This window comes from Triturus cristatus, chromosome 9, assembly GCF_964204655.1.
Source record: "Triturus cristatus chromosome 9, aTriCri1.1, whole genome shotgun sequence".
NCBI lineage: Eukaryota > Metazoa > Chordata > Amphibia > Caudata > Salamandridae > Triturus > Triturus cristatus.
This window is the reverse complement of record NC_140592.1, coordinates 166,797,972-166,811,636: the sequence shown is the minus strand read 5'-3', so window position 1 is coordinate 166,811,636 and position 13,665 is coordinate 166,797,972. Positions and strand designations below refer to the sequence as shown.

General features: G+C 44.1%; 1 protein-coding gene across 1 annotated transcript in view; it reads left to right on the top strand.

The window, feature by feature from the left end:
- The window catches only part of IL17RD (interleukin 17 receptor D), a 219,243-nt gene that overhangs the window by 31,285 nt on the left and 174,293 nt on the right, over positions 1–13,665 (top strand). The gene's annotated exons all lie outside the window — the stretch shown is intronic.

Here is a 13,665-nt window from a genome sequence, read left to right as displayed (position 1 = left end):
TAGTTATGTTCTTCATGTTTTGTTTCTCCCAAAATGAGAAAATATACTTTACCACACATCCTATGTTCTTTTGACCCTGCTCACAACCTCGCCTGCATCATAGCTTTCTCCCTTGGTCTGCATCTCAGATGTACCATGGGGCCCAACACTTCTTTTCCTTCTGTGCCTCTGGTGCATAGTTCTTGTACTGCTTTTAAACCAGTAGGTTCTTCAGATTTCACAAAACCCAAGATGCAAAATTCAATTCGAGCGGTGGAATGATACAAATAGTCACCTAGGGTGGTGGCAGGAAGCGTCCCAATGCAGACTGGCATTCCTTTTGTGCCTGAGGTGGGACTGTGCAGCGGGTTCACTGAAATATGTGCAACTTGCTTGAGATTGGATATACAGTCACAAAGTGCCCCTCAGAAGTCCTTCATGCACGGCTCCACCCATAGTCTTCTCCTGTCCGTAGCCTCCTTTCTTGTCGAACTGCCTTTGGGTATTGAGGTGCCCGTTGTCACTTTCTAAGCAACGCCGCAGCTGGAGGTATAGCAGAGGACTGAGGTTGTGAGAAGACTTTGGTATGCGTGCAGTTTTGTGGGACCTTGGTAGTACTTGATAAACCAATTTCTTACCATATCTCAGAAATTATGAGGAGACTTCCCTTATCGGGAGAACCTTTGAATTGATGGAATGTTCCCCAGTTATAGGTCTACCAGAGACTTTGATCCTGACGAGACAATTGATTGATCTTGGGAGTGAGCGTACCCTCAAAAGTGCAGATCATACCTCTAGCCAGATGCCATAGCAGTATTACTGTTGCGGGCCTGAAAGTGGTGCACCTCGTTGCTTTAGGAGGTTAAGGAAATGCCTTTTTTCAGCTGAGCAAAACTGTGCCATGTTTGGAGATCTTGGTCTATCTGCCTTAATGCCCCCATTCATCATCAGCTACTTGTCTCTGCCAAGACCAAGCTTAAAGGGTCACAGTAGTCACTGCACACTGAGCATCACAGTGTCTTAAGTTCTCTTCATGTTGCCTGCACCCCTAACTTCTTCTCTCAAATAAAGGTCTTACTGAACTGGCAACCATGGATAAAAAGATGTAGAATCAGTATTATGCCTGATTTTAGGAGGTTTCTACAACAAAGCTCTTCTGTGCCGTGGTTCGCTTTGCTAGAAGATCCTCTTTGTCCTGATTCTCCTATTCTGCTGGTCGTGGTTCTAGAAGGAGATTCTCATATGTGTGGTCTATCTTTGCTGTAGTGGAACACAGTCCAAACTCTGCAGTAACAGCAGACAAAGGTAAGGCACAAGAGCGAGCCAGCATTAAAGATCACCGTGGCCCAGGCAGCTAGAAGTAAGCTTGAGGGAAACCTCTCCGGGAATCATCCATGAATAGCCGGGAAAAGGAATTTGAAGATAAATCTCCATTGTGAATAATGGGCCTGAACGTGAGGATGGCTTTCATCTTCAAGCTTTTGTCCAAGACACTGGCAGACCAGAATCGTAAGATTTTAGCGTTCAAAAAGTAACCAAGCTCTTGAACAAGCTATGGACTGGAATGAATAGGATGAACTGGGGGAACATCAAAGAAGCAAGCTAGCCAAGAGTTCTAGATGAATAATACCTTTGGGGATGGTAGAGGTATTGCTGCATGTGAAAAGATGTGGTTACCCGATTAGTCCGTGTCCAAGTAAGGCATGGGTGTGAGAGACCGTGTGCTTACTCTGAGAGAATGTGTGCCTGTATTTCCAGAAAGCACAGTTTGTTTTCTTGTATTTTGCTCCACTCCATCATGAGTCACGTAAATACATTTATAGAGTTTGGCACCCATTGATCTTATGTGTGCGTTTCTTACGAAGAGAACACATAATAGAGGTTTTTCTGGACCTCTTTCCACAATGGTTGTATTTGCACAGTTTACAAGATGACAATAGCGTTCTTTCAGTATATCTAACGCATGTACAAGGACGTATTTGTGGTCCTGTACAGGTTAGAACCACAAGTATTCATGCCCGCATGGGTGGCGGGGAGCAAGGAATTCAAAGAAGGGGTGTGTAGCCAGTGGAGACATCGGGCCTATGCGTTCGAGAACCAGCTACCTGTTTTATGTAGTTGCTCAATCAAGAAGCAAACATGTATGATAAAGTTATTGGACTCTGTATCAGAATGTGTTCTCCTCACAACTATTGATGATCAACTATCCGGTTTTCACGAAGGCATGTATAGATACAGTAGCAATAGGAGGGGGGATACTGGTAATTGCCAATTCCCAAATGCATAAATACCACTTAACCTTCTTTTGCTCGGAGGAAGTGTTGAGCACACAAGTTGGATATATCCAGATCATATCCTTGGTAAGTTTACATTTGGTGAGAAATATTCAAAATCTGTTATAGCAACATTTGTGCTAAAGTTCTCAAAACTAAGTATCGGAGTTCGACAATTGCATGCATTGAAGGATGAAACCATGCTGCGTCCATTCCCTTCTGCCTTTTAAGCAAGCCATGAAGTTACAGGCCCCATTTTCAGAGAGAGAACATAGTGTAATGTTCTAATAGAATTACATTATTGATATGGCTCACAACTCTTGAATCATTTCCATCTCAGACATTGTAGGTGAATCGCAGATTTTCCACCAAGTGAAGGGATTTTTAGCTCTCGAATATTTCCGAGCTGTAATGGGAAAAAACTTAGTGTGGCCCATGGCTCCCATCTCGGACACTTTGGCTCTCACGAGACATACCACCTAGCATCCTACCTACAACCGTTCTGCAGAGCATGCCCACTCCATGGCCCACTCAGAGGGTTAGTGACACAAGTGCTACCTGCATGTCTGTCCCGCTTTGCTTTGCCTCCTGTGCCTCTGCGTGGTATTGCCTTCCAGGTCAAAGGCCATGTTGCCCTCTGAGATGGTTTTCGGGATTGATGGATGATCTTGCCTCCCTCGTATATCAATAGTCGAGAAATAGCATAAACCCAGCTCACGCTCCATGCCAGTGACTTGTCACTGCATGCACGTGCTCTCTTAGTAGAGAGGGGCTCGAACATCATTTTCCATAGCTTTTTCTGCCCCTACGAGTTCTGCTTAATCCTCTGGGTCGCCAGTAGCAGTATAAAAATCCAACCTGCTATTGACCCCTGGGGGACTCTGCCTACCATGGCATTCTATTCCCATGGTGCTCAAAGGATAGACATAGACGCTTCTTCCTGTGAGCTATATGTTCAGATCTTAAGGCGCTTCTCTTTCAGTCTCCAAGGCAGCAGGCCCAAAAATGTGATTCCAGAGTCGGTCACATGTGATCAGCCAAGCGGTCCTGATGTTGGTGACTAAATCGTCTTCCAGTGCTCACAAAGTCCCCTGAACTGCCCTGCAAGCATCACACAGCTCTAGACACCTAATAAACGAATTGCTGCGTGTGTGACACAAACCAGGTTATTATACATTGGAAAGCAGTAATTCTTTTGTAAGTTGTATGCTCTACATATTTTTCCCTTCTCTTAGTTGGGGCTTGATAGTTTCCATTTTCTATGCTAATCTTTTAATTAAACTTCCTTTTGTTCCACGCACAAAGCTTATCCGAAGTTAGAAGCTACAGGGCTTCATGCCAGTGTCAATGTAACCAAAATGGTGAAAAGTGGAAGGCTATGGCTAGTGGTTTGCAATTGAATACCGCGTTATTTGGTCAGTCGCACGAGAATATGTATGATATTAAACTAGAATCTGTTCAAAATGGCAAACGATTGTAATTCACAAACTATTTTGAGAGCAAAGCCTTTCACCTTTTTCTATGGTAACTGGAATGACTTGAGAAGAAACTTTTTTTTTCCTTCGGTACATATACTTACTTTTTGAGGGTGCATACAGAACTTGCATAAGGTGCAGGATTTTGTTTTCCGAGTGTTTTTTGGCAGTTAATAATTTATTACAATACTCTGCCACAATTACATGTTTAAGGTTTGTTTGTGTGTGTGTGGGTATGTGTGTGTGTGTGTGTGTGTGTGTGTGTGTGTGTATATATATATTTCCATTAGTCATTGTAGTAAAAACAAAGGATATTAATTGTATTTTTATAATTTATGTATTTTGTTCCCTTTTTTAATTTTATTTAATACTGGCCTCTGGTTAGAAAAGGGATAATGGTTATGATTTGTCCACACTGTAATGAACTAAAGTACCCCTAAAATGATGACATTGCGTAATTATTTTCAGAACTTCATGCTCAACCGCAGACATCTTTGTTTTGTTTAAATTTCACAGTTGAATTCTCCTGCTACTTTTTGGGGACGGTACTGTGCCCATTTTCGCACAATTTTAAGGAAATTATATATTTTGTTTAACCAGATGGTCTGAATAACCATGTCATAAGTACACGGTCACACATTTTGGTATATCTGAAGTTGTTGGATTTGTTAAACTTGAATTTCATTTTCCAGCTTATGTGTAATAAGCCCTTCAGAAAGAATATACAATTTTCATAATGTAAAGCGATCGCCATGCGTGTGACCTGCTTTTTGGCATTGAACCCTGGGATCCATGCATTTGAGAGCTGCAGGTGTCAGTAACACCGGGTATATAACTGTGCTGGCGAATGTCTTCAGTGCCAGGAAGTCTCTAAATCTTATGGAGTTTGTACCGGAAGTTGGCACACTTGGTTCTCTTTGATTTTGTTTGGCTCCAGTATAACAGAAGGAACAATACCTGCTGTAAATTGCCATTTTCCTTGTGCCAAAAGTATTTGGTGTTCTTTATACAGACTATAACATGCAATTTGAAATCTGTCCAATGAGTTTAAATGGCTGTTTGTAAACAGTTTGTTTGCTCTTGGCCTTCCACAACGTCATAGCTAGCAGACAGCACATATTTAGTGCTTTTGAGGTCAAGGTGTGATTTTCCTCTCCCTGTATGTGCAGCTTTGGTTTTTATGTCCCTGCACCAGGACTTTAATATCCCGTGTAATCCAGCCCCGCAGCTGCACCACAAGTATTTAATGTTTCTTTCATGCTTTAGTGCAAAAACCTGAAATATACATCTGTAATTTGATAACTTGCTTAGAAAGCTTTTGGGAAGAATTCAGCAACCTTTCTTTTAAGATTTGTTGCCTTTTTACCATATGGAAATACAGTTTAACTTATTTTCCTTGCAAGTGAATTCCTGTTCGACAAGATTGACATTGTGCGAAAATTAGTTTTTCTATTTCAGATTTTGCACTTAATAAAGCGAGTGTGTGATTGGTTGTTATTCTGGCCCCTGTGGTGGCATTCTTTTTCTCTCTTCTGGGCCCCGCGAGAACGCAGGCTTGCAGCAGCTTCTCTTAGATGGCATTCAGGCTCAGCCATGCAATCCGGACTTCCATGACTTTTGTCGAGGACCACTGTGAGAAAATTCCTGGATGGCTGACTACGAATTAATGAAACTCTTTTAGAGTGCCTAGCTAAAGATGGCCCCTGTGGTGTTGTAATAAAAAGGAAAGAAAGTTGTGCTCCATTATTTTATTTTATTTTATTTAAAAGGGAGGTCATGGAGTTTTCCAGAATTAAAGCTGGGGAAAGGGTCACACTTGGCTGTGTCTCCTTATGTGCAGTTCGAGCCATGGAGCTCCTGGGTATTAAGCACATTCTGGTTGATTTATTTTCTTTCGTCCTTCTGTCTCCTCTTTATACTTGGTGTGTGTGTTGCTGGTTTTAATGCCTGTTGGTGTCCAGCCTTTCTCATGCATGCTTGCGTCCTTAAAAACATTACTTAACAGCAAGTAAATGTAGCAGTGCTCTATATAGTAGGGCAGATGCGTCAGTCGACCCCAAAGTTAACAAACCTGCAATTCTTTTTTGCCTAAAGTAAGGGCAGCCATGACTGAATTATTGCAGCATGGATGCTAGCGACGCAACGCTAATGATCAACGTTTGCAGCGTACTCCATGTTGGTGCATGTTTACTGAAAACGCTTCTTACGTGCATTTCCCGTGTTGATTCTCACCATTTTGAGGTTAAAGAACAGACACTCTGTGCCCAGGTGCTGTTAACGCCGTCTATGCCCCAAGCTAGCCCTTTTGCGCTGTTTTTACGGGTTGCAGTGCCCAAGTTGGGTTGAAAAAACACCTTGAGCTGTACACCCAAGACTGCTAAAAGAACAAAATAAGTATTTCATTATCTACACTTCTCATTGAAACCAAAAGAATAAAAAAAAGCACATACTATAAAGTTTCCAGTTTGCCTCCTGCAGCAGTAAACGTGCATTGGCAATAAGTCACGCCTTTTGGACCCAATGCTGTTTGCCAATGTAGAGCAGCACTGCCCAAAATAAAATGTGAAAAACAGGGCAGGTTGTCATGACTCCACCTCCGTCGTGTCATTTCATATGCAAATGCATGCGTGATGACTTGTGCGTCAGCGTATGCCTACAAAAAGACACCGGCACCCCTTTTTTTTTTTATATATAATTTACTGAGCCGAGATATATTGGTAAATTCAGAAAGAGGAACTGTCACTAGCACTGCTTCATAAACCAAAAATATATATTAAAAAAAAAAAAAAAAGAAGACTGTTGGGGCTTGGAGAGCAAAGGAGAAATGGTTAAGAGGGAGCGGGGCAGGGGAGAAGAATAAAAATGAAACCAGGTGGGGTAAGAGGATAAAGCCTATATTGGAGGGAGAGAGCAACATGGGGGGTGTTAAGGGGGCTTGGGAGAAGCCCAAAAGCAAGAAAGCATTGCTGAGTGCCATGGTGGATGTTTGGGATAGGAGAACCACGTGAGGGAAAGAGCTGGAAAACAGGCACGCTCATGGAGTTTTTAACCAAAAAACTGATTTTTCTCAAAGTGAGCAGTGGAAGGATACAAGTAAACCAATTGAAGAAGATGCTAAAGAGGCTGTGTTCACGGAGAGGGATAAACTCCAGAATAGGAAGGCAAGCCATCGAATAAGAAGTAAGCAAATGAGTGACAATCAAGTCAACCAGTGGAAGCAGTAGGCCATCTATAAGACCACTAAGGTCTTGGTATAACGCACAAAGGCTCTTCAACAGCTAAAAGCGGTCTGGTAAGCAAGACCTACAAATAAAGGATTCTCCTCCCACTCTGATGTTCAGTGGATTTGTTACCACTATGCTGGAGTCCACAGCGAGAAAAAGCATTTCAATCTTCCTTCTGAGAGCAACCGGCAAATGGCCATGCCCGGTGGATACGGAATACTCCTCTAGCCCTTCACATGTTCTGTGTAGCTTGTCTCCTCCCAGCCTCGGTTTGTCCTGGGGTGTAAAAAGCAGAAGCCCTTGTTTCACCGCGGAGTCCTCTCCCCACCATGTACTGACCATCAGATCATCGAATGGTCGGGCTCGATGCTGTTTGCTGCTCCTACTCCAACTTTGGAGGAAGCAATAAGCAGAGGTGCTCGAGCAGATACATTAGCAGGGACAGCAGAGCCAGAGCCGAGCCAAGGGTCTGCCTTCACTCAACGGGAATGTGCACAAGCAGAGAAAATGCTTGCTATGTAAAATGTGCAACAAACACCATGTTAAAAAATCAAATAAAAAATTGCCTCTTCAAAATTGGAAAAACGTATATTTGTTTAATATGCGGAACTGTTTCACCTCATTAAATCTGAATGTATCATTGCATTGAGAAGTAACGCTTTAAAGTGGTAGTTTTTGAACATGAATTTGGAAAGACTGATGCTCGCTCCCATCCTGACGACCTTGCCATTAGGAGCCAGGAGGCAAGTCAGTTTTCATATGCGCCACATATTTGGCCTAAATTCCTATTCACGTGGGGCAACATTATAGTTAAATACACACGATATTTCTATGCAGTGCTCATCCTGCACTCTCGTATTTCACAGCTCTCTCGTATGCAGTAATGAAGAAAAAAAGAGTTGTGGTGAAATAAAATGTTTGCCTAGCATCACACAGTTTGGTCAAGCAGGGAAGCTAGGATTGATTCCAGGTTCTGATTCTTTCTCCTGTTTTACATCAAATATTAATGTCCTCTCTTTTCTTCTTCTTGGCACATGAGGTTAAAAGGTGGATGGCAGGCAGAAGCTCGGCTCGTTTTGGGCTCTGGGATTCACGAGGACTTTGGGTTGAGCCAGAGCTAGGCATCCGGCACGAGCCTTCAGTGACACATTTGCGTCCAACAGTGAGACCCTAAACAGGCTGTAACCTTTGTCAGCCCCAGATACCCTCTTGATCATGTCTTTTTGGTCCTCCGATTTCTTGACACTGCTTATGAAATGCACTATTTGTAGGTCTCCTTTTAAAAAAAAGTAATGATGCAAATGACTGAAGGAACAATGCGCCAAATGGAAAAGCAGCATCTGTTACTTGTTATGATGTTCTGGCTTGAAATGTACACACCCGTGCCACAAATCAGGCTACAGTTTGCGGCGCAGTCATGCTATGGTCCAAGTACTCAACATGCCAGAACCTTTTTAGGTCGAAACCTACCAGACAGCGCAGCTGCCTGGTTGTGAAAAGATTTCTTGTGGGTCTTTTAAAATCATCCCTGGGATGCATTTCACCCATTGCTTACCATTGGCTTTGTGGTTTGTAACTGGCTTTCTCTTTGCTGGCTTTATATGTTTTAGGCTGTCCAGCCTGTCTTCGTTCCTCCCAAGGAGCCAGGCTTATTAACCATCGAGTCTTCACTTTCTGTAAACAGGCCTTTAAATTTTATTTTTATCGTGGTAAATTCGAGGTCTAATGTCCGGTTCTGTGTTTACTTTTCTTTCTCTAACTTCAAAGTGAAAGGATGTATGTGAGCATCTTGCCAGGTACTCGGAACGAAAAGGCTTTTTTTCTGAGACACTCCACAAAATGTAAATGTCCGTTAATGAACTGTTCCAATATTTCAGAATATATCCGAATTAGGAAAACACAAAAGAAGCAAATGTTTTTGTTAATTCGGAAGTGTGGGGGAGACAAATATTTTAATACGATCAAAACAAAGCAGTACACTAGCAGGCACATGCATCAATATTGGCTGTTGCGATTCCTTAATTGCGATTTTTAAGGAATCGCAATTAAGGAATCGCAAAAGTCTATGCATGTAGAAATCGCTGGAAAAATAGCGATTTCTAAACCTTCCTTAATTGCGACTCCCAAATTGCGAGTCGCAATTAACCCCTTCGCCGCGGCAGGAATTCCGCCGCGGCGCTGGGGGGGTTTGGGGGCAGTTGCGGTGCCGCCGTGCCACGGGCGAGCTGTGCTAATGACGGAGTGGTTCCGTCACGACTCCGCCCACTGCGCTAATCGCCCGCACAGGCGGGGAATTAGCGCCGCGTGGGCGGAGCGGCCGCCAACGGCCGCAGCATGACGGAACCACTCCGTCATGAGCACACGGCGCCCGTGGCTCATGACGGAGTGGTTCCGTCATGAGCACGGAACGGGTTAAGGAATACCTCCTCATTCATTCCTATGGGCCAAGAGGCCCATAGGAATCAATGGGAAGACATTCTCAATTTGCGATTCTCAATTAGAGAATCGCAAATTGAGAATGCATTTTCAAGGATGCAAGGGTGTCAAGACGACAGACACCCTGTTGCACCCCTGAAATCGATCTGTGCACAAATGTTGCACACACACATGTCCAAAGGACGTGTGTGTGTAACCTACGACTTTGAAAAATGCACTTTAGTGCATTTTTCAAAGTTTTTGCTATTTACCATGTGGTATGATTCCACGGTAAATAGCTGGCCCAAATAGCGAAATCACTATTTTTAAAGGCATCTTGCATTGCAGTTAAGGAATCGCAATTTGCGATTCCTTAAATGCAATCGAAATTTAAGAAATCACAAAAATTAGCGATTTCTTAAATTGCGAGTGGCAAGTTGTTTCATGCATCGCAAAAGCTATTTTTGCGATCGCAAACGGACGATTTTTAAGATTCGCTCCGTTTGCGATCGCAAAAAGCTTTGCATGTGCCTGTAGGTGATGTAATTTCAACACATTATCATTTGTGCCCTGTATATTATTATCAGTAAAACTGCCTGCGCAAAAGTAATCGTCATTTCACTTGAAAATGTGTTGTCTGTAACGGCAGTGCACTAACACACTATGCATACTCTACGACACTATTGCATGACACTCTACTGCACCACACTCCATTCCACCCTATGCCACTTCACTCTCGGCAACTCTGCCCCAGTCCACTCTGCGCTGCCCCAGTCCACTCTGCGCTGCCCCAGTCCACTCTGCGCTGCCCCAGTCCACTCTGCGCTGCCCCAGTCCACTCCACTCTGCGCTGCCCCAGTCCACTCCACTCTGCGCTGCCCCAGTCCACTCCACTCTGCGCTGCCCCAGTCCACTCCACTCTGCGCTGCCCCAGTCCACTCCACTCTGCGCTGCCCCAGTCCACTCCACTCTGCGCTGCCCCAGTCCACTCCACTCTGCGCTGCCCCAGTCCACTCCACTCTGCGCTGCCCCAGTCCACTCCACTCTGCGCTGCCCCAGTCCACTCCACTCTGCGCTGCCCCAGTCCACTCCACTCTGCGCTGCCCCAGTCCACTCCACTCGGCGCCGCCCCACTCCACGCCACGCCACGCCTCATCACTAACTTTTAGCCATGTTGAGCAGAAGCCACGCTGGTGTGCAACGTGGCGAAACCACAGAGGCAAAGCCACTAGCTCCTAAATAGACGCGACTGATCGGCTTTGCCAATGCTTGTTTGTAATTGAGAACATAATTTACAGTATACCCATTTGAGTGGCCAGTATGTATGTTTGGCACGAGTAGTGCGGACACAAGTTTTGGCTTAGTCGACGCACAAGCTTGATATTTGTTTTTTTTGTTAAACATGGTGCTGGATCCTCTAAATACACTGTCGAGTGAGGAAGCAGTTGTGCCTGGCTAGAAACTAAAAAGAGCTCTGAAGTGACAGGTTTGTGAAAGTCTGTAACTATGCTTTAGTATCACTCTCTTCAGTGTCTCAGACTGAAGTTGGAAAGTGGTGAGCTGATTTGAGGAATTTCTTCCCTCTGCCACCCCACCCCATTTTGGCCCTCTCTTGGTCGTCCTTTAACTTGTGCAAAATGCTACTGCCTGGCAGGAATGTCCTTACCACCATTTAATGTTTGGGAATGTCACTGTGCGAAATATTGTTGGCATTAATATTAGGGACACTGTCTGTACTATGGAACCCCGACTGTGGCTAACCAGAAATAGCCCTGATTTTCGTTTTTTGTTCTCTGCCACAGTGTGAGGCTGTATTACCCTTGTGAGTCTCAACAAAGCTAGAATCGGAGTAGTACGTACACACACACGGACTTCCGCGCTTGGACCTTTTATACAGATCTCCGTCTTTGGGCATTATTTGTCCCTGGGAATTCCCAGGAGTCTCCAGTTTATTATACTGGGGCACTCCTACTGGACCACATCGACCTGCCTTTCTCGCTAATGATGCTTTACTTGACTTAAGCCCTGATGAAGTTCTCTGTTGAGAGCCAAACGCGTTGGCTGAGTTTAATGTTCTATTAAAACTAGAACAAATTAATTGGAGAATAAAGACTTTTCAAAATACAAGAGTTTCTTGGACTTCTTTGCCTGTTGCACACCCGCTTGCAGATACACCCACGAGTAGTGTCTTAACTAGGACCAGAGTAGAAAGTGCACACCCATGAATAGCATCCCGGCTGGGATCAAAGTAGTGTGCACATGTCCATTTGTAGTGTCCCAACTGGCATCAGTAGTTTGCACATATCCAGGAGTATTGTGTCAACTGGAATAAGTAGTATGGACACACCTATGATTAGGGTCTCAACTGGGACCAGATAGGATGCACATATCCATGAGTAGTGACCTAACTGTGATCGGAGTAGTATGTAAGTGGGTCTGCAAGGCCCGCTCTGGAGCCAGATTGTGGAGCGGAAGACCATCTGAGATGCATCCGAGCCCAGGCAGGAATTATGTATATGGCATGTGAATCTGAGGCAAGCTGCAAAATATATGGGCAAATAAGTCTTAAAAGACCTAACCAGCTGAAACCCACATACACCTAATGAGTGCCCTTCACACCAGCCTTAATAATGCTCAGGTGTGTGCCTTAGTTTTTTTTATAGCACTTTCTCTTTTTCTTGTCTCCCTTTGCATTGCGGACCTTCTAGTTTTTTTTCTGAGGTGCTGTGGTACAATATGAACAACTACAATGACCATAATACACAGGACCTGACTATACAGGTGAATAAACTGAAGGCTTCCTGTAAGCGTGAGGTAGCAGATTAATTGTAAACTCTACATAGAACAATATGGTCCATAATGCGGAGGCACCAGGAAAAAAAGGATGTACAACCATAAAAGACCTTTAAAAGGCTTGATGCGCCCACATCCTGTTGGTATAGCGGTGCTAAATGTAGGAAGTGAACCTTTTCCTTTAAAAGCCAAGCCCTTGGCTGGATAAGAGAATAAGTCCACTCGCACATGAGTTATGGAATTCAGCCCCTAGTTCCCTTGTGTTCTTGAAACGGAAATAAAAGTTAATGATGTTGGCACTTACTGGCTATTAGCAGGTAAAAGGTTGTTCCCCAGTGCTGTGCACAGACTGCAGCGGCACCCAGACTGTTAATCTTTTATGTATGAAGTTGGCATAGTGCTGCTGGGTTAGGCTTGGCTTTCTCTGAAAGTAATTCTCTTATCATGCCATTCACTTGCGGATTTCTTTGGAGGAAGGACCACTGGCCGTGAAATGTCATGCGGAGTCTGAATAGAGGGGTATTGAATGCAGGCCGGAGCGGGCTGCAGTCAGCATGTTTTATATAGTTTGGTTCAGCTTTTACAGAATGCAGTATTTGTTCTCTAATCCACAGGTCTTTGTTTTTGCTGTAACCACGTCTTTCTCTGAATACTCTTTACAGGCAGAGTTTGATTAGGATCTTCCAGTTTATGCCTCCCTCCTCCCTTTTTATTTATTTATTTTTCAATACGTTTGCAGTTTGGATTCAGTTTTTATGCTCCACGCCGATGTACTTCGCGTCGAAAGGCACACGCAGAAGTTTGGGTAGAAATGCATATATCCTTGCTTGATGAAAATAAACTGATTGCTTGTTGCCTCAACCACAGCTCCACTACTCACACTCCTATAGGAATATGGAGCGGTTTGAAAGTAGGAGGCCGATGTCATGGTCGTCCATTGACCCAAAGGCCAGGGATAGCAGAAGCAATATCACCCGCTCTTGGTCCACTGATAATTTTCTAGGGAGGACCACTTTCCACGCTTGGCCTCTCAGCTGCTAATCCGGAGAAGGTAGGAGAGGGCTGGCCAGTGCAAACTACGGAAAGTAAATGGTTCTCTCGGAACCTTATATTTTCAGTTTCTGTAATTGCTCTTGTAAACTCTGATACCGTAGGCAGAAAGTGAAGTCGGGCTGACTGTTGGCCCTAATTGACGTTCATGTCTGATATACACCGCTGTGGTAAGACCAGGTTTTGGGGGTTAGGATATCAGGAGCTGGAAACAATGTCAAGGAAAAAGGGGTTACAAGTTCTTGTGTTGAGGAAAGATCCATCCAAAGGCACACATCTGTGGGGGCCACAATATCTTATGGTGGTGGAAGCCTAGTTGTAAACTTAGATTGTCAGAAACCGGCATCAAGAGCCCAGGGTGCCCTTAGTAATACATTCAAAGCGCCAACATCGAACTATTTCGGGAAATCCATCTTAAAGAATGTTGCAGCTTGTGTCAAGAACATTTAGATTCGT